The following is a 23,660-nucleotide window of genomic DNA, read 5'->3' as shown; positions in this document are numbered from 1 at the left end:
CACCGTTGCCCAGATTAGAACCTTAGTTTGTAAAGCATGGAGAAGGATCCCAGACACGTGGGATCCTTCAGAGTTCTTTGCTGTAATTCAACAAGCCTTAGGGGAGTCTTTCATTAATTTTGTTAACCGACTGACTAAAGTTATTGAAAGACAAGGAGACAATTTGGAGGCTGCCAATATTCTGACCAAATAACTAACTTATAAAAATGCCAACCAAGATTGTAAGGAAAAAATGAAATCTATTTACCATAAAGTGGATACTATACATTCTGATTTAATAAAGGCATGTCAGAATGTTGGAACTGAAATTCATAAAGTGGCTTTACTAGCCGCTGCTTTAAAGCTCCCCGATAAACTTTGTTACTATTGTAAAAAACCAGGCCATCTTCAAAAGGATTGTAAGATTTAAAAAAAAAAAAAAAAGGGTCACAAGAACTGCCCAATCAGAAACATCCAATCTGTCATAAAGGATTTCATTGGGTTAATCAATGCAAATCTAAAACAGACATGTCGGGAAACCCAATTATGGGTCACCTCCTGACCCAGGGCCAAAAGAGGAGAGACCCTTTTCACCTGCTAACACTGCTGTCTCCATCACAAACGTTTCCCATGCAAACAGTAACTCCTTCCACAAATTCTTTCATGCCACTAGAGGGAGTGCAGGGATAGATTTGATTACTACTGAGGATGCTCAAATACATCTCCCTGGAAGTTTGTAAAATTGCTACCCAAATTCAAGGACCTCTACTCAAAGATACCTTTGGTTTAATTTTGCCCCGCTCCCACAGTGTTCAACATCTCTAGTAATCAGAGAAATGCAAATTAAAACATTAAAATTAAATGCTAAAGAAGGAAAATTTATAATTCCTGGAGTAATTGATTCTGATTATACTGGTGTGATATATATTCAAGTTTGGTATCATATGCCATTAAAACTCCCCAAGGGATCCCCTATAGCTCAATTAATTGTGATTCCTTATATTACTGCCCAACAACCCCTAAAAGAAAGTGAGAATGCAAAATTTGATTCCAGTACACACACTTTACAGAAGAAGGTATACAGGCGATTAACAAATATATTAAAAAGTGTTCAACATATCTAGCAATTAGAGAAATACAAATTAAAACAACTCTAAGGTTTCTTCTTACTCCAATTACAATGGCTATTATTAAGGACACAAGCAATAATAGGTGTTGGCATGGATGTGGGGAAAAAGGCACACTTGTACATTGCTGGTGGGACTGCAAATTGGTGTAGCAACTCTGGAAAGAGGTATGCCGACTCCTCAGAAAACTTGGAATAGACCCACCTTTTGACCCAGTTATACCATTCCTCGGTTTACACCCAAAGGACTTAAAATTAGCATTCTATAGTAACATAGCCACATCAATGTTTATAACAGCTCAATTCACAATAGCTAGATTGTGGAACCAACCTAGATCCCCATCAAAAGATGAATGATAAAGAAACTGTGGTATATATACACAATAGAATATCATTCAGCCATAAAGAGGAATAATATTATGGCATTTGCAGATAAATGGATGGAATTGGAGAATATCATGCTAAGTGAAATAAGTCAATCCCAAAAAATCAAAGGCCAAATGTTTTCCCTGATAAGTGGATGATGATATATTATGGGGGAGAGGGGTTGGGGGGAGAGAAGAATGGAGGAACTTTAGATTGTGTAGAGGAAAATGAGAGGGAGTGGGGGTATGAAAAATGGTGGAATTAGACAGACATCATTACCCTATGTACATGTATGATTACACAAATGGTATGAATCTACATCGTGTATAACCATAGAAACAAAATGATGTACTCCTGTTCTGACGATATAGCCCATCTCGTAGAGTACTTGCCTAGCATGCAAAATGATGTACTCCATTTTACAATGAATCAAAATGCAATCTGTAGGGGACTGGGGCTGTGGCTCAGTGGTAGAGCGCTTGCCTTGCACATGGGAGGCACTGGGTTTGATCCTCAGCACCACAAAAAATTAAAAGAATAAATAAAAATATCGTGTCCATCTACAACTAAAAAATATTTTTAAAAAATGCAATCTGTAAGAGTGAAAAATAAAAAATAAATAAAAAGTTTGGTTCATCATTGGAGCATTTTTACCTATTATTGAAAATAGACCAAAATTAACCCTTTGTTTAAATGAGCAGTCAATCACAGGGTTATTGAACACCAGTGCCAATGTTACAGTTATACCCCTCTCAGTATGGCCTTGTGCATGGCCCTTACAAAGGGCCAACCCAGTTTGGGGCATAGGAGGCAATAATGAACAGGTGTCTACAAGCTCTCTATGGTTGTAATACTCCACCCCTTCCAACCCACAGTAAGTTATTACTCATATTCAACCATACATTATGGCAATTCCCTTTCACATGTGGGGCAGAGACATCTTACTCAAGTTACAAATGTCTATGGAATCACCTTTTTTAGAGGGGCCTCTGCAGATTTGACTGCCTTACCATTAATATGGAACGTCATCACTCCTGTCTGGGTAGAACAATGGCCATTGTCCAAGGAGAAGGTGGCAGCCACAGAGACCCTCGTTCCAGAAGAGTTACAATTGGGACATATTGAACCTTCTACCAGTCCATGGAATATGCCCATTTTTACCATAAAGAAGAAATCATGGAAATGGAGATTATTACAAGATTTAAGAGAAATTAATAAAAGTATACAGCCTATGGATCCACTTCATTGTGGATGGCCTAACCATAACCTAATTCCTCAGGACTTTTCCTTATATGTAAGAGGCTTACTAAACGACTGTGATTTTTTAATTATTTCTCTTTCCTGATGATCAAGAAAAATTTGCCTTCACAGTTCCTGTTATCAATCATTAGCCTGCTGATAGATATCAATGGAAAGTTCTTCCTCAAGGTATGTTAAATAGCCCCACATTATGTCAACATTTTGTAGATAAGGCTCTTCAGCCTTTCAGACAATTATTCCCACATATTATTGTTTTTCGTTATATGGATGATATTTTGATCTCTGGGCCAATACTTACAGAAGATACAACTAAATTGCAACACTTCTATTACAATCTGACCTCCACGTGGCCACAGAAAAAATTCAATGACAACTCCCTATTAAATATTTAGGACATAAAATACTCCAACGTTACTCCATTCCTCATATTCCAAAATTGACTCTTCCTTCCAAATTTTCCTTAGTTCATTTTGCAACAATTTTAGGACATTTAAATTGGGCCAGACCATATATTTCTTTAACTACTGATATGCTATTGCCCTTTTTCCAGTTGTTAAAAAAGCAACATAATCCCACCAGTTCTTTCCAATTAACTCCTGCACTGACTACAGTTCTTCAGCATGTTAATGAGAAATTATGTACAGTTCTTACAGACAGACTCCCAACACTCAATGATCTTTTATCTCTAATAATCTTTACTGGAAAGTCTTATGCCTTTGCTGCAGTTGTTGCTATTTATAATAAGGCTTATATTCTCCTCACTTTTCAGGAAGAAATATTCTCCCTTATGCTGATATGTATGCTCAATTGATCTCAGATGGTCACAATCATATTTTATCCCTTACAGGAACATATATTCATGTACTTTATCTTACTTATGGAAAGACCTTACATTTACAATATTTATAATTTCCTTCATATTATCATGCTGCCTTAACTGATTTTTTTAGCTTGTATTGCTTTCCATGTACCTCCATATGAATGCCTTTCCTTATTGTGTCAAGTCTCTCATGTTCCTTTTTCTATAATCTCCTCCCTTCCACTTTCCAACCAGATTACTGTCTATACTGATGGTGGAAAACAATGGAGTGTAGTATCTATATTCACTGATAAAAAATGGACTGATTATTATACATTGCCTCAAGCTTCAACTCAGTGAGCAGAATTAGTTGCAATTATTTTGTCTCTTCACCTTAAACATCATTACAAATTCACAGTATATAGCCAAACTGATGCCTCATATTTCCTCTGCAATTTTGTCAACTCATTTGGACTCTAATTTGTTATTCCTGTTTATCACTCTTCAATCTCTTTCAAAGGATCGTATGGCTCCAATATTTCTTGCTCACATATGTAGCCACATTAAAATTCCTTCACTCACTGAAGGAAATGTTCATGCTGATGCTGCTATAAAATCACTTTATACTTCTTTTCAGATGCCATGGAAACACATAATTTTTTTCATCAAAATGCTGACTCTTATTACACTCCATTTATGTATGATTTATCAAAATGTACAAATGCATTCTACTGTCATGTACAACTAATTAGAACAAATAAAATTTTAAAATTAAAAAAAAATGCTCACTCTTCAATGACACCTTTTCTGTTTCCTTTCCACGGGTCCATTTCATCATTAATAATTGCTCTCATTGCACACCCTTTCGTTCCCTGACTTGGGAAACTGTGAACCCTCAAGGTTTACATTCTAATGCCCTCTGGCAGATGGATGTAACTCATTTTCCTCCCTTCTACCCCTATTCTTTTTCACATGTTACCATGGATAAATCCTCAGGCCTTATATGGGCCAGTGCACATTGTTCAGAGAAGGTCTTAGCCTGTATCTCTCATTTGCTCCTTTGAATTGCTGCCACGGGTAAACCTCACCAATTAAAAACTGAAAATGTCCCTGCTTATATTTCTAGTGCCTTTGCTCAGTTTTGTAATCAATGGAATATAATTCTAACCCAAGGAATTCCCCATAATCCTACAGGACAGGCCTTAATTAAACATGCACATCACATGCTTAAAATGTGACTTAGCCCAACAAATGGGCTAAGGATATGAACAGATGTTTCATAGAAGAAGATCTGCAAGCAATCAACAAACATATGAAAAAAGGTTCACCATCGTTAGTAATAAGAGAAATGTAAATCAAAACTACACTAAGATTCCATCTCACCCCAATTAGAATGGCGATTATCAAGAATACAAGCAACAGGCATGGGGAGATAGCTCAGTCGGTAGAGTGCTTGCCTTGCAAGCACGAGACCCTGGGTTCAATCCCCAGTACCACAAAAAAAAAAAAAAAGAATACAAAAGAATACAAGCAACAATAGGTGTTGGAGAGGATGTGGGGAAAAAGGTACACTCATACATTGCTGGTGGGGCTGCAAATTAGTGCAGCTACTCTGGAAAGCAGTGTGGAGATTCCTTAGAAAACTTGGAATGGACCCACCATTTGACCCAGCTATCCCACTACTCGGCCTATACCCAAAGGACTTAAAATCAGCATACTTCAGAGATACAGCTACATCAATGTTCCTAGCTGCTCAATTCACAATAGCCAGACTGTGGAACCAACCTAGATGCCCTTCAATTGATGAATGGATAAAGAAACTGTGCTATATATATACAATGGAATATTACTCAGCTATAAAGAATAATAAAATTATGGCATTTGCAGGTAAATGGATGAAATTGGAGAATATCATGCTAAGTGAGATAAGCCAATCTCAAAAATCCAAAAGACAAATGATCTCACTGATAAGTAGATGATGACACATAATGGGGGGTTGGAGGGGGGCAAGAATGGAGGAAGGAGGGACTGTATAGTGGGAAAAGAGGGGTGGGAGGGGTGGGGGGAAGGAAAAAATAACAGAATGAATCAAACTTCATTACCCTATGTGAATGTATGATTACACAAATGGTATGCTGTTACTCCATGTACAAACAGAAACAACATGTATCCCATTTGTTTACAATAAAAATAAATTAAAAAAAAAAAAAAAAGAGCCAGTATATCGACGCCTTTTTTTTTTTTTTTTTGCAGTGCTGGGGATTGAACCCAGGGCCTTGTGCTTGGGAGGCAGGCACTCTACCAACTGGCCACATCCCCAGCCCTCGACGCCTTTTTGAGTGCAGATTGCTCACTGTCACGCACCTATCATCCACCATTTGCCTGTCTCTTGCCTGTCCATCGCCTCCATTTCACCTATCCATCATCCACCACCGGAGGTTCACCTCCTGATTGTCCGACAGCAGTCAGCAAACTGACCACCGACCGCCAATGGAGCACCAGCTGCCTGCTGTTGCCTGGAAGTGCACTGTTAAGTACCAGCAGGTTTGGTTACATGTGGCTGCCACCATTTTGAGAAAACAGCCAGGCCCTGTAGGACCCATCTCCAGGATCCCTCAGCCTGAACAATCACTCCCTGCCTCCAGGGCCCTCACATTGACTGACTGCTCCCCGCCACCAGGACCCCCAGACTAACTGATTGTGTCCTATCACCAGGAACCCCAGACCAACTGATTGCACCCCGCCTCCAGGATCCCAAAACCAGACCAAACACACCCCACCTCCAGGACCTCCAGCTGACCACATCCACACCCCAAGTTGCAGCTCCTCATTTGCCAACATATTTGGAACCCAGAGCAGCCATCTTGGATAATCCTGGAATCATAGCTCTGATCTTTAGGTGGGAAAATCCCACCCTGAGACACCTGCTGGAGACCTGAAGCTCATTGTCAGGTACCTCTCATGCATCAGGTTACTGAAGACTGGGAGGTTTGAATACTATATGACTGCTATAGTGTAGATTTTCTTTTTTCTCCTTATTAAAAAATTTTAAGTATTTATTTCTTTACTTTTCTCGCTCTCTTTTCCTTTTGTTTACCTGTTCCCTCAGAGTCTCTTTCTCCCTTTTTGCATGCTAACAAACAACTTCTTTTGATTAGACTCTCACTCTTTGTATGACCTAGAACTTCTATATATTCTTTTCTTATCCCACTAACAGCTACATACTACACCCCTCCGCATCCTCTTTGTCCTCCATTAGAAACTGCTGACCTAGGGCTGGGGATATAGCTCCGTTGGTAGAGTGTTTGCCTTGCAAGCACAAGGCCCTGGGTTCAAATCCCCAGCACAGCAAAAAAAAAAAAAAGAGAGAAAGAGAAACTGCAGACCTTATTGCAAATCTATTTGTTGTACTGAAGATAATAATTGAACTCATTCTGTTTATTATGACAATATTGTTAATGTCCTCATAGGGGCTATTTAGTCTAGTTGCATACTGTCTGAACTGGGCACTGCTAATATTGATCTCCCCCTTAAACAAAAGGTTTAGGAAACCTATAGGGTCACTATAAGCCTATAGGGGGGAAACTACAATACCCCAGATGTGCACTGCAAGAGGGGAAGATATATGAACAACATGAAAAAACAAGGGAAGAAAATGATCCAAACAAATCTAGATTCTATATTAATAGAATCCAGTGACAGTATGGTAAAAGAAATGTCAGAAGAGGACTTCAGATAATATGATTAAGATGATTTGTGAAGCAAAGGATGAGATAAGAGAGCAAATGCAGGCAATGAATAATCACACCAATAAGCAGCTGAAAGAACAATTGCAGGAAGCAAAAGATCATTTCAACAAAGAGATAGAGATTCTCAAAAAAAAAAGAAAAAAAAAAAAAACAAATAGAAATCCTTGAAATGAAGGAAACAATAAACCAAATAAGAAACTCAATGGAAAGTATCACCAACAGACTAGATCACTTGGAAGACAGAACCTCAGACAATGAAGACAAAATATTTAATCTTCAAAATAAAGTTGCCCAAACAGAGAATATGGTAAGAAATCATGAACAGAATCTCCAAGAACTATGGTACATCATGAAAAGACCAAATTTAAGGATTACTGGGATTGAGGAAGGCACAGAGATACAAACCAAAGGAATGAACAACCTGTTCAATGAAATAATGTCAGAAAATTTCCCAAGTCTGAAGAATGAAATGGAAAATCAATTACAATAGGGATACAGAACACCAAATGCACAAAATCACAACAGATCCACACCAAGGCACATTATAATGAAATGCCTAACATACAAAATAAAGACAGGATTTTGAAGGCTGGGAGAGAAAAGAATCAAATTACATTCAGGGGGAAAACAATATGGATATCAGCAGATTTCTCAGCCCAGATTCTAAAAGCTAGAAGGGCCTGGAACAACATATTTCAGGCTCTGAAAGAACATGGTTGCCAACCAAGAATCCTATACACAGCAAAACTAACCTTCAGATTTGAAGATGAAATAAAATCCTTCCATGATAAACAAAAGTTAAAAGAATTTACAAATAGGGCTGGGGATATAGCTCGGTTGGTAGAGTGCTTGCCTTGCAAGCACAAGGCCCTGGGTTCAATCCCCAGCACCACAAAAAAAAAAAAAAAAAAAAAAAAAAAAAAAAAAAAAGAATTTACAAATAGAAAGCCTGTGCTACAAAATATTCTCAACAAATTATTCCATGAGAAAGAAATGAAAAACAACAATGTAGGTCAGCAAAGGGAGGAACTACCTTAAAGAAAAATCCATTCAAAGGAGAAACCAAGTCAAGTTAAAAACCAAAAATAAGCCCAAATGACTGGAAATACAAATTATATCTCAATAATAACCCTGAACGTTAATGGCCTAAACTCATCAATCAAAAGACATAGACTGGCAGAATGGATTAAAAAGAAAGACCCAACAATATGCTGCCTTCAAGAGGTTCATCTCATAGAAAAAGATATCCACAGACTAAAGGTGAAAGGATGGGAAAAAACCTACCACGCACATGGACTCAGTAAAAAAGCGGGGATTTCCATCCTTATTTCAGATAAAGTGGACTTCAAGCCAAAGTTAGTCAGAAGGGATAAAGAAGGACATTTCATACTGATTAAGGGAACCATAAATCAGAAAGACATAATGATTCACTTCTTGAAAATAGACCATGTGTTATGCCACAAAGCAGTCCTTAGGAAATGCAAAAAAATAGATATACTGCCTTGTGTTCTATCAGATCATAATGTAATGAAATTAGAAATCAATGACCAAATAAAAAACAGAAATTACTCCAACACCTGGAGACTAAATAATATGCTATTGAATGAAGCATGGATAACAGAAAACATTAGGGAGGAGATAAAAAAAATTCTTAGAGGTCAATGAGAACGATGATACAACATATCAAAATCTCTGGGACACTATGAAAGCAGTACTAAGAGGAAAATTCATTGCATGGAGTGCATTCAAGAAAATAATAAAAGGTCAACAACTAAATCACCTAACATTACAGCTCAAAGCCCTAGAAAAAGAAGAACAGAACAACACCAAAAAGTAGTGGAAGACAGGAAATAATTAAAATCAGAGCTGAAATCAATGAAATTGAACCAAAAGAAACAATTCAAAAATTGACAGATCAAAAAGTTGGTTCTTAGAAAAAGTAAACAAAATAGACAAACCCTTAGCCACACTAACAAAGAGAGAGAAAACTCAAATTACTAAAATTCGTGATGAAAAAGGAAATATCACGACAAACACTACTGAGATACATAACATAATGAGAAGCTACTTTGAAAATCTATACTCCAATAAAATAGAAAATACTGAAGACATCGACAAATTTCTAGAGACACATGCTCCTCCCAAACTGAACCAGGAGGACATACACAATTTAAACAGATCAATATCAAGCAATGAAATAGAAGAAGACATCAAATGCCTACCATGCAAGAAAAGCCCAGGACCGGACGGATTCTCAGCAGAGTTCTACAAGACCTTCAAAGAAGAACTCATTCCAATACTTCTCAAAGTATTCCAGGAAATAGAAAAGGAGGGAACCCTACCAAACTCATTCTATGAAGCTAATATCACCCTCATACCCAAACCAGGTAAAGACAGATCAAGGAAAGAACATTTTAGACCAGTATCCTTGATGAATGTAGATGCAAAGATCCTTAACAAAATACTGGCAAACCGTATCCAAAAACATATTAAGAAGATAGTGCACCATGATCAAGGGGGGTTCATCCCTGGAATACAAGGATGGTTTAACATCCATAAATCAATAAACGTAATCCATCATATCAATAGACTCAAGGATAAGAATCATATGGTTATTTCAATTGAAGCAGAAAAAGCGTTTGACAAAATACAACACCCCTTCATGCTCAAAACACTAGAAAAAATAGGGATAGTAGGAACATACCTGAACATTGTAAAGGCTATTTATGCTAAGCCCACGGCCAACATCATTCTTAATGAAGATAAACTGAAAGCAATCCCTCTAAAAACAGGAACAAGACAGGGATGCCCTCTTTCACCACTTCTATTCAACATCGTCCTCGATGTTGTACTAGCCAGAGCAATTAGACAGACTAAAGAAATTAAAGGGATACAAACAGGAAAAGAGGAACTTAAGCTGTCGCTATCTGCTGATGACGATTCTCTATTTAGAGGATCCAAAAAACTCCTCCAGAAAACTTTGAGACCTCATCAATGAATTCAACAAAATAGCAAGTTATAAAATCAACACACATAAATCTAAAGCGTATACATAAGCGATGAAACATCTGAAAGGGAAATGAGGAAAACAACTCCATTTGCAATAGACTCAAAAAAAAAATAAAATACTTGGGAATCAATCTAACCAAAGAGGTAAAAGATCTCTACAATGACAACTACAAAACCTTGAAGAAAGAAATTGAGGAAGACCTTAGAAGATGGAAAGATCTCCCATGTTCTTGGATAAGCAGAATTAATATTCTCAAAATGGCCATACTTTCAAAGGTGCTATATAGATTCCAACTAAAATCCCTATGACATTTCTCATAGAAACCAAAAAAGCAATCATGAAATCCATCTGGAAGAACAAAAGACCCAGAATAGCCAAAGCAATCCTGGGCAGGAAGAGTGATGCAGGAGGTATCACTATACCAGATCTTAAACTCTACTATAGGGCAATAATAACAAAAACAGCATGGTATTTGCACCAAAATAGACAGGTAGATCAATGGTACAGGATAGAAGACACGGAGACATACCCACATAAGTACAGTAACCACATACTAGACAAAGGTGCCAAAAACTTACAATGGAGAAAAGATAGCCTGTTCAACAAATGGTGCTGGGAAAACTGGAAATCCATATGCAGTAAAATGAATCTCTCACCCTGTACAAAATTCAACTCAAAAAGGATCAAGAAAAAGTAGGTCCAAATCTTCATCACGTTGGCTTAGGACCAGACTTCCTTAACAAGACCCCCATAGCGCAAGAAATAAAAGCAGGAATCAATAAATGGGATAGATTCAAACTAAAAAGTTTTTTCTCAGCACAGGAAACAATCAATAATCTGAAAAGAGAGCCTACAGAGTGGGAGAAAATCTTTTCCACACACACTTCAGACAGAGCACTCATCTCCAAAGTTTATAAAGAACTTAAAAAACTTTACACCCCAAATACAAAGAACCCAATCAATAAATGGGCTAAAGAAATGGACAGACACTTCACAGAAGAAGATACACAGGTAATCAACAAATATATGAAAAAATGCTCATCATCCCTAGTAATTAGAGAAATACAAATTAAAACCACCCTAAGATTTCATCCAACTTCAATTAGAATGGCTATTACCAAGAACACAAGCAATAACAAGTGTTGGCGTGGATGTGGGGAAAAAGGCACACTCATACATTGCTGGTGGAGTTGCAAATTGGTAAAGCCACTCTGGAAAGCAGTATGGAGATTCCTCAGAAAGCTTGGAATGGACCCACCATTTGACCCAGCTATCCCACTCCTCGATTTATACCTGAAGGACTTAAAATCAGCGTACTACAGTGATGTAACTACATCAATGTTCATAGCAGTTCAATTCACAATAGCTAGATTGTGAACCTAGATGCCCTTCATTTGATGAATGGATAAAGAAACTGGTATATATATATATACACAATGGAATATTACTCAGCCAAAAGAAGAATAAGATTATGGCATTTGCTGGTAAATGGAAGAAGTTGAAAAATATCATGCTAAGTGAAATAGGCCAAGCCCAAAAAACCAAAGGCCGAATGTTTTCTCTGATAAGTGCATGACAGTATATAACAATGTGGGGTGGGGGAGGGAAGAGAAGAATGAAGGAACTTTGGATGGTATAGAGGAAAAAGGGGTGGGAAGGGGTGGGAAGGGGTGGGGATGGAAAAACAGTAGAATGAAACAGATAGTATTACCCTATATATATGTATGATTACATGAATGGCGTAAATATACATTGTGTACGACCATAGAAATGAAAAGTTGTACCCCATTTGTGTACAATGAATCAAAATGTGTCTGTAAAAATAAAAAACATTATAATAAAACTAAATAAATAAATAAAAAGGGTACCTAGCCTTGCTCATGTTAATAATGCTCTCAATATTGCCTTGTTCACACTAAATGCTCTCGATGTGCAATATGAAGATAATACACATTACTGGTCCTCCCCATTGGACAGACACTTGACCCCTAAGGAACCACTACCAAATATTTATGTAAAATACTGAGTTCCACCAGAACTAGTATGGTGGGCCCCTGTACCTTTGATTACATGGGGGAAGAGATATGGTGCTATTCTTACTCCTACAGGTCCTGTCTGGATTCCTGCCAGGTGTGTGAGACCCATCAATCATCATGAGTTGGCATCAAGGACTTCAAAATCCAATTCCCAAATTCCATTTGACTCTGGATAAAAGGACTCTAATTCAATGAAGGAACCTCTGACAAGAACAAGAGGCCCAAGAGACCCCGGTCTTCGAATCATCTAGTGACTTGGGGGGATCTAAAGAGTTTAAGAACATCTGCTCAACAACTGATAGCCCAGATGGGTTTAGAAGGTACTGTGGAAAATTTGGTTACAGCTCTGTTTGTAAAACTTACCCAAATTCCACAACTTTGCCAGCTATTACTATGTCATTTCTCTGTTGTTATATCTCTGTTGGTGGTGCCCCATACATAAAACTGTTCCACCTTTGACTTCCCGCACCCATTATGACATTTGGGTCTGCTTAGCAGAAACTGTTAATTTTTCTGAAAAATTGTAGCCATCAAACTATTCTTGATAATAGAGCTGCTATTGATTATTTGCTGTTGTTACATCATAAGGGATGCCAGGAATTTAATAATATGTGTTGTTTCAATTTAACTGATAACAGTAACCCCATTAGAAAGGAATTGGATCATCTTAAAGACATTGTAAAGATGATGCAACAAGATGATGAAGGTTGGGATTTATTAGATTGGTTAACCTCATGGCTACCAAATTTTACATGGACCAAACAGCTTTTTATTGGAGGATGTTTATTGACACTTGCCTTATTATACTGCGCTTGTTTTTGCCAATGTCTGCCTTGCTTTCTTCCTCCATCTTCCTTAAGCAGAACGTGAGTCATGTCTATTCAAAAGGCCATACAAAACAAAAAAAGGGAGTTGTAGAGGTTTCAGGCTAGTCAATGTACAGAGGAGTATAAGTCCTTCGAGTTGGGCACACTCCTCAGGACAATAAGGCCTTCTGACTGAATGGCTTAGAAACACTCTGCAACTACTCTGACTTTGAGGCCTGGAGACGTTATCTTATTATAAAAACGTTTGCTACTAATGGACTCTGAGAGGCAAGCTAGTTATATGATCTGCACATGTTCAAAGCTAACTGCACTATGTAACCTAATGTAACTTGATACTGGAATAGACAATAAAACTGAACTGGCTTTCCCATGGGAGCCACTTCTTGTTGTTCACCATCCTGTGTGCTTGCCTCTTTATCTACTCCCCCCTTAACCTTTATAGCTGGACCCTAATTAACCTTTACAATATATTGTATGATTCCATTTATATGAAATATTCAGAATAGGCAAATCCATAGATACATAAAAAAGATTAGTCATAGACTGTGGTTGAAGGAGGGATTGGGAAGAAAATGGAAAGTGGTTGATGATGGACATATGATTTCTTTTCAAGGTAATGAAATGTTCTAAAACTGTAGGTGATGGTTATGCAATTGGTGAACATACAATTACTAAACTGTTCATGATGAATAGGTAAACTTTATGGTATGTGAATTATACCTCTATAAAGCTGTTTTTCTCCCCCCCACACCCCCCATAAGGAATATAGGGCTGAGGATGTAGCTCAATGGTACAGCATTTACATTAGCATGCATAAGACCCTGGGTTGGAGTCTCAGCATCACAAAAAAAAAAAAAAAAAAAAAAAGAATATAAGACTATAATTGTGGAATGACTAAGAAAAATATTACAATGTTGAAATAAAAGACCAGCTCAAGAATGTTTATCAGGGGGCTAGGATAGGATTGTGGTTCAGTGGTAGAGCACTCACCTAGCACGCAAGAGGCCCTGGGTTCTCGATCCTCAGCATCACATAAAAAATAAATAAAATAAAATAAAGGTATAGTGTCCATCTAAAACTAAATAAATAAATAAATAAAATAAAATAAAAGTTAAAAAAAGAATGTTTATCGGAACAGAGGAAAAGAACAAAGATAAACATGGGAAAATGATTCATAGATCATAGCAACTATAACAGTTTCAAAACTTGAAAGAAAAGAAAATCTATAGTATCTAGGAAAACAATCAAATTAACTTTAAAGGAAAAACCCTGGAAGCTTCAGTTTTTTAGACAAAATCAAATGCTAGAGTCATTTCTGTGTACTTGGAGGCAAGAATAGCCTGTAACCCGCCTCAGAAAGCTGCTATTGTATGAGAAAAAAAACAGTGGCCACAGGCCTCCTCCACTCTCACCAACCACAAGATGACTTAAAAGAGCTATGAAACAGGTTATAAAAATTGCTTACCTTTTAAAACAGACAACCAATTCTGAAAAAATAAAAAATAAAACCATGGTGCTATATTCTGCCCAATTATGTTAATGAAAGGAAACAAATAGAAATAACAAATGCTCATCTTTCCTAACAATAAATCAATAATTATTTTCCTGTTACTAATGTTGATAAGTGCATTTTACTTAATTCAATCTATCTATCTATCTTTTCAGTGCTGGAGATCAAATCCAGGGCCTCACATTCTAGGCAAGTGCCCTATTGCTGAGTTACATCCCCTACCTTTTTTTATTTTTATTTTTTTATTTTGAGACAGGGTCTTGCTAAGTTGCCCTGGGTGACCTCAAACTTGTGATCTTCCAGACTTAGTCTCCCAAGAAGTTGGAATTCTAAGTGCGTGCCATTATGCCCAGTTTTTTCCTCTATTTATGTACATCCTACTTAGGAATGTCTCTGAAAACTTTAAGGTACTACTTAAATAAGAACACTGCCTATCTTCTAAAAAACAGAAAAGAAAAATTGTATTCAAAGAAAAATTGGAAAGAGAGAAAATTGCCAAGTATTGAGAACAAGCTCAAACATACCAGTACTATTACAACTAATAATAATAAGATTTGGGCATATAGCTCAGTAGTACAGCACTTGAATAGCACATGTGAGGCCGTGGGTTTGATTCCCCAGCACTGTCTATATAAGTAAATAATAAATGTAAATGGTTTTAGATGTCCCCCAATATAGGCTAAAAAAAAAAAAAATATATATATATATATATATATAAATATATATATATAAAATATATATATATATATTCCTTCCATCCAAAGAAAATAACACAGATTAAAAATAAAAGGAGGAAATATAACAAAACAATATGAACAAAAAGCAGAAATGGTACATAATAACCTCAGATCTATTAGGATGGCTACTATCAAATTATAATAAGTGGGCTGGGGATATAGCTCAGTTGGTAGAGTGCCTGCCTCGCAAGCACAAGTCCCTGGGTTCAATCCCCAGCACCGCAAAAAAAAAAAAAAAAAAAAGTATTGGTGGCCAGGCATGGTGGCACATGTTTGTAATTCTAGCAACTTGGGAGGCTGAAGCAGGAGGATCACAAGTTTAAGGCCAGCCTCAGCAATTTAGCAAGATCCTGTTTCAGAATAAAAAATAAAAAGGAAAGGGTTGTGGGAATGCAGCTCAGTGGCTGAGTACCCCTGGGTTTAACACCCATAGTATAAAAAAAAGAAAAAAGAGAGAAAGAAGATAACACCTTGGCAAGGCTATGTATGGGGAAACTGACTCTTTGCACATCATTGATGGGATTGTATAATGTGCAGCTGCTGAGGAAAAAAATATAGTAGTTCCTCAAAAAAATAAAAATAGAATTACCACGTGTTCTAGCAATTCCACTTCTAGTTATATACCAAAAGAATTAAATTGAGAGCAGTATCTTGAAGAGATATTGGTACACTCATATTCACAGCAGCATTATTCACAAGAGCTATAAGCTGGAAGCAACCAAACTGTCCATCAATAGATGAATGGATAAGTAAAGCATCGTATATACATATAAGGGAATATTATTGAGTCTTAAAAAGCAAAAAAATTCTGACACATGCTTCAACATGGATGAATCTTGAGGACAGTATGTTAAGTTAAAATAGCCAGGGGTAAAAAGGCACTTACTATATGATCCCACTTATACTAGGTACTTAAAAGTAATCATTGTCATAAAGACAGAAAGTGGTTGCCAGGGGCTGGTGGGAAGTGAATAATGAAGAGTTATAATTCAGTGGGTATAGAGTTTCTGTTTTACAAGATGAAAACGGTTCTGGAAATGGATGATACTGATGTTTGTGCAACAGTGTGAATGTATTTAATCCCACTGAAACATAGACTCAAAAAATGGATAAAATAGGTGATGTGCAGTGGTGCACACCTGTAATTCCAGCTATTCAGGAGGCTGAGGCAGGAGAATTCCAAGTTCAAGGTCCATCTGTGTAACTTAATGAGATCCTATCTCAAAATAAAAATTTATAGGGATGAGGATGTAGCTCAGTGGTAGAGTGCCCTGGGTTCAATCCCTAGTATGGAAAAAAATTACAAATTAAAGTAAAAATTTAAAAATTGTTAGGGCTTGGGAAGTATCTGAGTGGTTGAGCATTTGCCTAGCAAATGGAAGAGCTGTAATGGTCATAGAGCAGAGATACAGTCAGTGAAAGCCAGTTATCTCCTTTTGGGGATCACCATCAATAAGAAGGCATATGGTGCACCTTCAGCAGAATCAGGTACAAAATCCACAAGAACAAGAGCCACCCACCATCTGCAGAGTCACTTGCCATCCTGAATAGCCAGAAGCCTGTACGATGAAGAGCAAACAGCCCCACCAAGAGCTCCTGAGTACCCTCCCACCAAAATTACAGCCAGCTGACTTTCCCAACCAAAAGGAAAAAACAAAAAAAAGCAGAAGTAAAAGTAAGTGAACTTGAAAACACAGCAACAGAAATAAACTACCCAGAATAAAACTCAGGGGTGGGGGAAGAAAAAGAACAGATGTCAAAAACAAAAAAACAAAACAGAAGTTCAGTGACCTTTGGGATAATACCAAGCAGTCTGGAGTAAATATGATTGGAATCTGGGGTAGGAAAAGGGGTGGCAGAAAACATATTTGAAGAAATCATAGCTGAAATTTTTCAAATTTTCTATTTAGAAACCCACGAATAACAAATCTCAATGAAGCACAAACAGGATAAACATGAAGAATCCCATATCAAGGCACATTATAATCAAATACTGAAAATCAGTGCTAAAGAGAGAATATTAAAAAGCACTCAAGCTAGGTGCAGTGGAGCACACCTGTAATCCCAGCAACTAGGGAGGCTGATATAGGAGGATTGCAAATTTGAAGCCATCTTCAGCAACTTAGTGAGAACTTGTCCCAAATAAAAAATTAAAATAAAAAAAAAAAAGCAGTCAAAGAAAAGAAGTTACATTAGGTACAGAACAGAGGAGAATGACAACAAACCTCTTTTCAAACCAATGCAACCCAGAAGACAATGGAACAACATCTTTAAAGAGATACTGTGCTGTTTCGTATCATTTGTGCCTCCAGATCCCTTTCCCTTTTTCCACTGCTTTCAGCCCAGGAGGCCAAACGTTATTAACTGCATCTATAAGGCCATGAGGAACCCTGAAAGGAGGTGACAGGGAAAGAAGTGAATGAAGTTCAGATGTTCATTCCCAGGCTCACTCCTACAGGGGTTGCTTTTAGCAATTCAGGTCCTCACCAAGAACCATCCCATTAGGCTGCCTTCCCTCCATGCTCACTGGCCCAGGTCCAGTATCATCTTTCTCTCTCCTCTCTCCTTTGCCCAAGGGGAGCAAGGGTCCCTGTAGTTAGGAGTTCAACACAATGCAACAGGCCCGTGGTTTTCACATCCCCTGCCTATATCTTTGTAAACAGTCCCTTTATAAACTCTCATCAAATTAGCCTAATTGGACATCTGTTTTCTTTTATATCCCACAAATTCATAGGTCAGAGATTTAAATTACTTCATAAAAATATCAAAATAGGTTTAAAAACTATATAAAGAAAAATAAAAATGTGAGAAAAACAGAGACAGAGCGCAGAGCACAGAGAACAGAGCCCAGAGCAGAGAGCCATACACTAATCCAGAGACCAGAGCACACAGTGGAGAGAACAGAGCTAGATCACATAGCCAGAGTACAGAGCAAAGAGCACACAGCAGAGAGCACAGAGCACACAGCACAGAGCAGGAGCACAGAGCCAGAGTCAGAGCACAAAGCACAGAGCACAGAAAACAGAAACCAGATCAGAGAGTATAGAACAGAGTCAGAGCACAGAGCTAGAGCACAAAGCCAGAGCCTAGATCACAGAGAAGAGAGACCAGAGCGAGAAGAATAGAGCAGAATACACAGAGTACAGAGAACAGAGAACAGAGGCACATAGAGAAAGCAAAAAGCCCAGAACCCGGAGCTCAGAGCAAGAGCCCAATCACAGAGCACAGAACACAAAGCACAGAGTACAAAGACCAGAGCATAGAACATAGAGCACCGAGCCAAGACCCTGAGTACAGAGATAGAGCACAGATTCCAGACCCAGAGATAGAGAAAGAGCCAGAGCACAGAGCACTAGACACAGATGATAGACCAAATCCAGAGCTCAGAGCACAAATCTCAGAACACAGAGCCATAGCAGAGAGCACAAAGCACAGAGCACAGAGCCAGTGCACACAGAAGAGAGCAGAGAACACAGAGCCCAGAGCCCAGAGCTCAGACAAAAAAAAAAAAAAAAAAAAAAAAAAAAGTGAGAAAAACAAAGTTATAATTACAGGGTTTTTTTGTTTGGTTTGGTTTGGTACTAGGGCACTTAACCACTGAGCCACATCCCCAGCCCTTTTTAATATTTTACTTAGAGACAGGGTCTCCCTAAGTTGCTTAGGGCCTTGCTAAGTTGCTGAGGCTGGCTTTTTTGTTGTTGTTGTTGTTGTTATTCTAATCAGAATAACAGAATGCATTTTGACACATCATACACAAATGGAGTACAACTTCTCACTCTTCTAGTTGTATACGATGTAGAATCACACCAGTCATGTAATCATATGTGCCCATAGGGTAATAATGTCCAATTCATTCTACTATCTTTCCTACCCCCAAACCCCTCCCCTCCCTTCACTCCCCTCTGTCTAACCTGAAGCAGGCCTTAAATTTACAATTCCCCTGCCTCAGCCTCCCAAGCCACTGGGATTACAGGCATGTGCCACTGCACCCAGCATAATTATACATTATCTAACATTCAACTATTACTTTATGATGAGCAAGTAGGCAAAAAATAAAGATAGAGTCCGACCGGTAGCACAAACTGAGTGGACCCCAGAGAGCCCTGAGCAGCCTCACCACCATCGCCAGCCTAATTACCATCACACCCGGGGAGGATCCACAGCTGCCACAGCGGGCCGGTCACCATCACTGCAACCATGAGCAGCGAGGCCGAGACCCAGCAGCCACCCACCAACCCCCACCCCCGTAGCCCCCCACCCCAGCGCTGCCCACACCAAGCCGGGCACCAGAGAGCCAAGGCCCAGGCGCCCTACGTAGGCGGCGCTGCCGGCGGGGACAAAAGGTCATTGCAAAGAAGGTTTTGGGAACAGTAAAATGGTTCAATGTAAAAAAAAAAAACGGATAAAGTTTCAATAGGAATGACACCAAGGAAGATGTAGTTGTACACCAGACTGCCATAAAGAAGAATAACCCCAGGAAGTACAGCAGTGCAGGAGATGGAGAGACTGTGGAGTTTGATGTTGTTGAAGGAGAAAAGGGTGTGGAGGCAGCAAATGGTACAGGCCCTGGGGGAGTTCCAGTTCAAGGCAGTAAATAGCGGCAGACCATAACCATTATCCACGCTACCACTGGGTCCTCCACGCAATTACCAGCAGAATTATCAGAACAGTGAGAGTGGGGAAAAGAATGAGGGATCGGAAAGTGCTCCCAAGGCCAGGCCCAACAACGCCGGCCCCAGCGCAGGCAAAGGTTCCCACTGTACTACCTGCAGAGACCCTATGGGCAATGACCACAGTATTCCAACCTCCTGTGCAGAGAGACGTGATGGAGGGTGCTGACAACCAGCGTTGAGGAAAACAAGGTAGACCGTGAGACAGAATATGTACCTGGGCTATAGACCACGATTCCGCAGGGCCCCTCCTCGCCAACGACAGCCTAGAGAGGATGGCAATGAAGAGGATGAGGAAATTCAAGGAGATGAGACCCAAGGTCAGCAACCACCTCAACGTGGGTACTTCAATTGCCAACACAGACGCCCAGAAAACCCTAAACCACAAGATGGCAAAGAGAAAAAAGCAGCCCATCCACCAGCTGAGAATTCATCCATTCCCGAGACTGAGCAGGGCGGGGCTGAGTAAATGCAGGCTTACATCTCTTACCATCGTCCTGCTTAGACATCCAACAAGAAGAAGTGAATATGAAATTCCAGCAATAAGAAATGAACAAAAGATTCAAACTGAAGACCTTAAGTGCTTGCTTTTGCCCGTTGACCAGAAAACTAGAACTATCTGCATTATCTATGCAGCATGGGGCTTTTATTAATTTTACCTGAAGATGTCTCTTTTTGGTAATGACAAACGTTTCTTAAAAAAGCCTAGTTTTTCTCAATACACCTTTAAAGGTTTTTAAATTGTTTCATATCTGGTCAAGTTGAGATTTTTAAGAACTTCATTTTTAATTTGTAATAAAAGTTTACAACTTGATGTTTTCAGAAAAGTCAACAAACTGCAAGCACCTGTTAATAAAGGTCTTAAATTAAAAAAATAATAATAATAAAAATCTAAAGACAGCGGCTGAGGATATATTTCAGTTAGTAGAGTGCTTGCCTAGCAGGCACAAGGCCCGGGTTCAATCCCCAGCACAACCAAAAAAATCCAAAAAAACAAAACTAAAGACAGAAAATTTGAATGCTATAATTAAAGAATCTGAAATTAATGAGTTGTACATATGAAATTTTTTAATAGAAATTTTCAGCCACACAGAAAAATAGAGATAATAGTTATTATAATGAACCCATAATTCACCTCTTAGTCACAAATATTAACAATACACAGGAGATCCAAGATGGCGGACTAGAGGGAGGCTGCATTCCTTGTGGCTCCATACCTCAGGTTTCAAGCAGAGGATATCTGTTTCTTGGTGAGGCAGTTTTTGTTGCTTATCAACCCCCTGCTGTTTACCCCATTTGTCTACTCAATCACCTGCAGTCTGCCAGCAAGGCAACACCTTTTTGAATGCAGATTACTCACTGTCAGGCACCTATCATCCTCCATTTGCCTGCCACTTGCCTGTCCTTTCACCTACCCATCACCCACCCTGAGGTTCATGTCCCAATCGTCATTTGCTGGTAAATGGATGAAGTTGGAAAATATCAGCTAAGTGAAATAGGCCAAGCCCAAAAAACCAAAGGCCGAATGTTTTCTCTGATAAGTGCATGACAATATATAACAATGGGGGGGGAGAAGAATGAAGGAACTTTGGATGGTGTAGAGGAAAAAGGGGTGGGAAGGAGTGGGGATGGAAAAACAGTAGAATGAAACAGATAGTATTATCCTATACATATGTAAGATTACATGAATGGCGTGAATATACATTGTGTATGACCATAGAAATGAAAAGTAGTACCCCATTTGTGTATAATGAATCAAAATGTGCCAGTAAAAATAAAAAATATTTTAATAAAAAAAAACTTGAAAAGTTAAAAAAAAAAAAAAATACACAGTTAATCTTACTTCAACTAAACCTACACTTGCTTCCCCATTCCTAATCAATGGGATTAATTTGGAGAAAATGGTGACATGACTTAGAGGGAGCGGTGAATAGAAAGTGACAAAGGAGGCACAATAAAAGTTGACAGTAGGATCTGGCAGGATTGGGGTTCTTGACTTCCATAAGTCAAGCTCTTGTATAATCCCCTCCCCTTGAGTACTGGCAGAATATGTGAATTGAATCTAACCAAGAGACTATTGCAAAGGTGATAGGCAGTCAATTCCATGGTCATGTTATACGATTTCATTTTAGCAGATTTAGCATTTCATTGAGAGACAGAGAAAGGGGGCAGAAGAGATTGATTCTTTCTTACTGACTTTGAAGAAATAAACTGCCAAGTTGTGAGAGGTTCACAAGGCAAGAACTGTAGATGGTCTCTAGGAGCTTAGAACACCCCTGACTGAGAGCTAGGAAAAATAGGACCTTACACCTTCAACAATGAGGAGACAAATTCTGACAGTCATGCGAGCCTGGATGAAATCCTGAGTTTTAAATGAGATGGACACCCTAGCCAATGCCTTGACTGTAGCCAGGTAAAACCCTGAGCAGAGAACTCAGCTGCACCTTGTCAGGTATAACAACTGTGAAATAATAGATGTGTATTGTTTGAAAATACTGTTTTTAGTATTTGTTATGTAGAAATAGAAAACCAATACAGTGAGTATACAGGTATACCCATATAAGTCTTTCAACTCCATCATATGTTTCAAACAGTTCCGGGAGTAAGATGACTCAAGAATATGTTTTTTAAAAATGGACTAAGGAGTAAATTTTAATTATCATCAAACAATTATCTCAAAGAATACAAAGCTCTAGCCTAAGCCAGGTGTAATGGCACATGCCTATAATCCCAGGCTGAGGCTGGAGGATCACAAGTTCTAGGACAGCCTGAGCAATTTAGTGAGACCCTGTCTCAAATTACAATTTAGAAAAAAGGGATGGAGAGGTAGTTTAGTGGAAGAGTGCTTGCCTAGCATGTGTGAAGTCCTGGATTTGATCCCAAGAAACACACACACACACATATAAAATCAAGTCCAAGAAAAACTTATCACAACTAATTAAGGTTTGTTTATTCTAAGAATACAATGATTTGATATAGAAAATAATGCTTCATTATAAATAGGTCCAATGAGAAAAAATATTACCTCAATAAATGATTTTTAAAACTCTTTGAAAAAATGCAGGGCATGGTGGTATATTCCTATAAACCCAGTGATTCAGGAGGCTGAGGCAGGAGGATCATGAGTTCAAGACCAGTCTCAGCAATTTAGTGAGGCTCTAAGCAACTCAGTGAGACCATGTCTCTAAATAAAATACAAAAAAAGTCTAGGGATATGAATCAGTGGAAAAGCACCCCTGGGTTCAATCCCCAGTATAAATAAATAAATAAACAAACAAACAAACAAACAAGGACACAAGGTACATGCAATGTGTTGACTGGTTAGGTTCTTAAAAAAGAAATTTTTTTTTTCATGTGGTGCTGGGGATTGAGCCCAGGGCCTGTACATTAAAAAATTTTTAACTGACACATAATCAATGTACTTATTTATGGAGAATAGTGTGATATTTCAATACACATATAGAACATATAATGATCAAATTAATTAGCATATCCATCACCTCTAACATTTATCATTCCTTTGTGTTAGGAACATTCAAATCCTCTCTAGCTATTTTGCAATATACAGTTGTAACTACTGTCACCCTATTG

General features: G+C 38.4%; 1 protein-coding gene and 1 pseudogene across 1 annotated transcript in view; one reads left to right on the top strand and one right to left on the bottom strand.

Annotated features, from left to right (window-relative positions):
* Positions 1-23,660, bottom strand: part of Pfkfb4 (6-phosphofructo-2-kinase/fructose-2,6-biphosphatase 4) — a 55,065-nt gene that overhangs the window by 12,789 nt on the left and 18,616 nt on the right.
* LOC124993096 (Y-box-binding protein 1-like) lies at positions 19,597-20,538 on the top strand (annotated as a pseudogene).

The sequence above is a fragment of the Sciurus carolinensis genome, chromosome 9, assembly GCF_902686445.1.
Source record: "Sciurus carolinensis chromosome 9, mSciCar1.2, whole genome shotgun sequence".
NCBI classification, from domain to species: Eukaryota; Metazoa; Chordata; class Mammalia; order Rodentia; family Sciuridae; genus Sciurus; species Sciurus carolinensis.
This window is presented reverse-complemented; position numbering and strand designations above follow the sequence as displayed.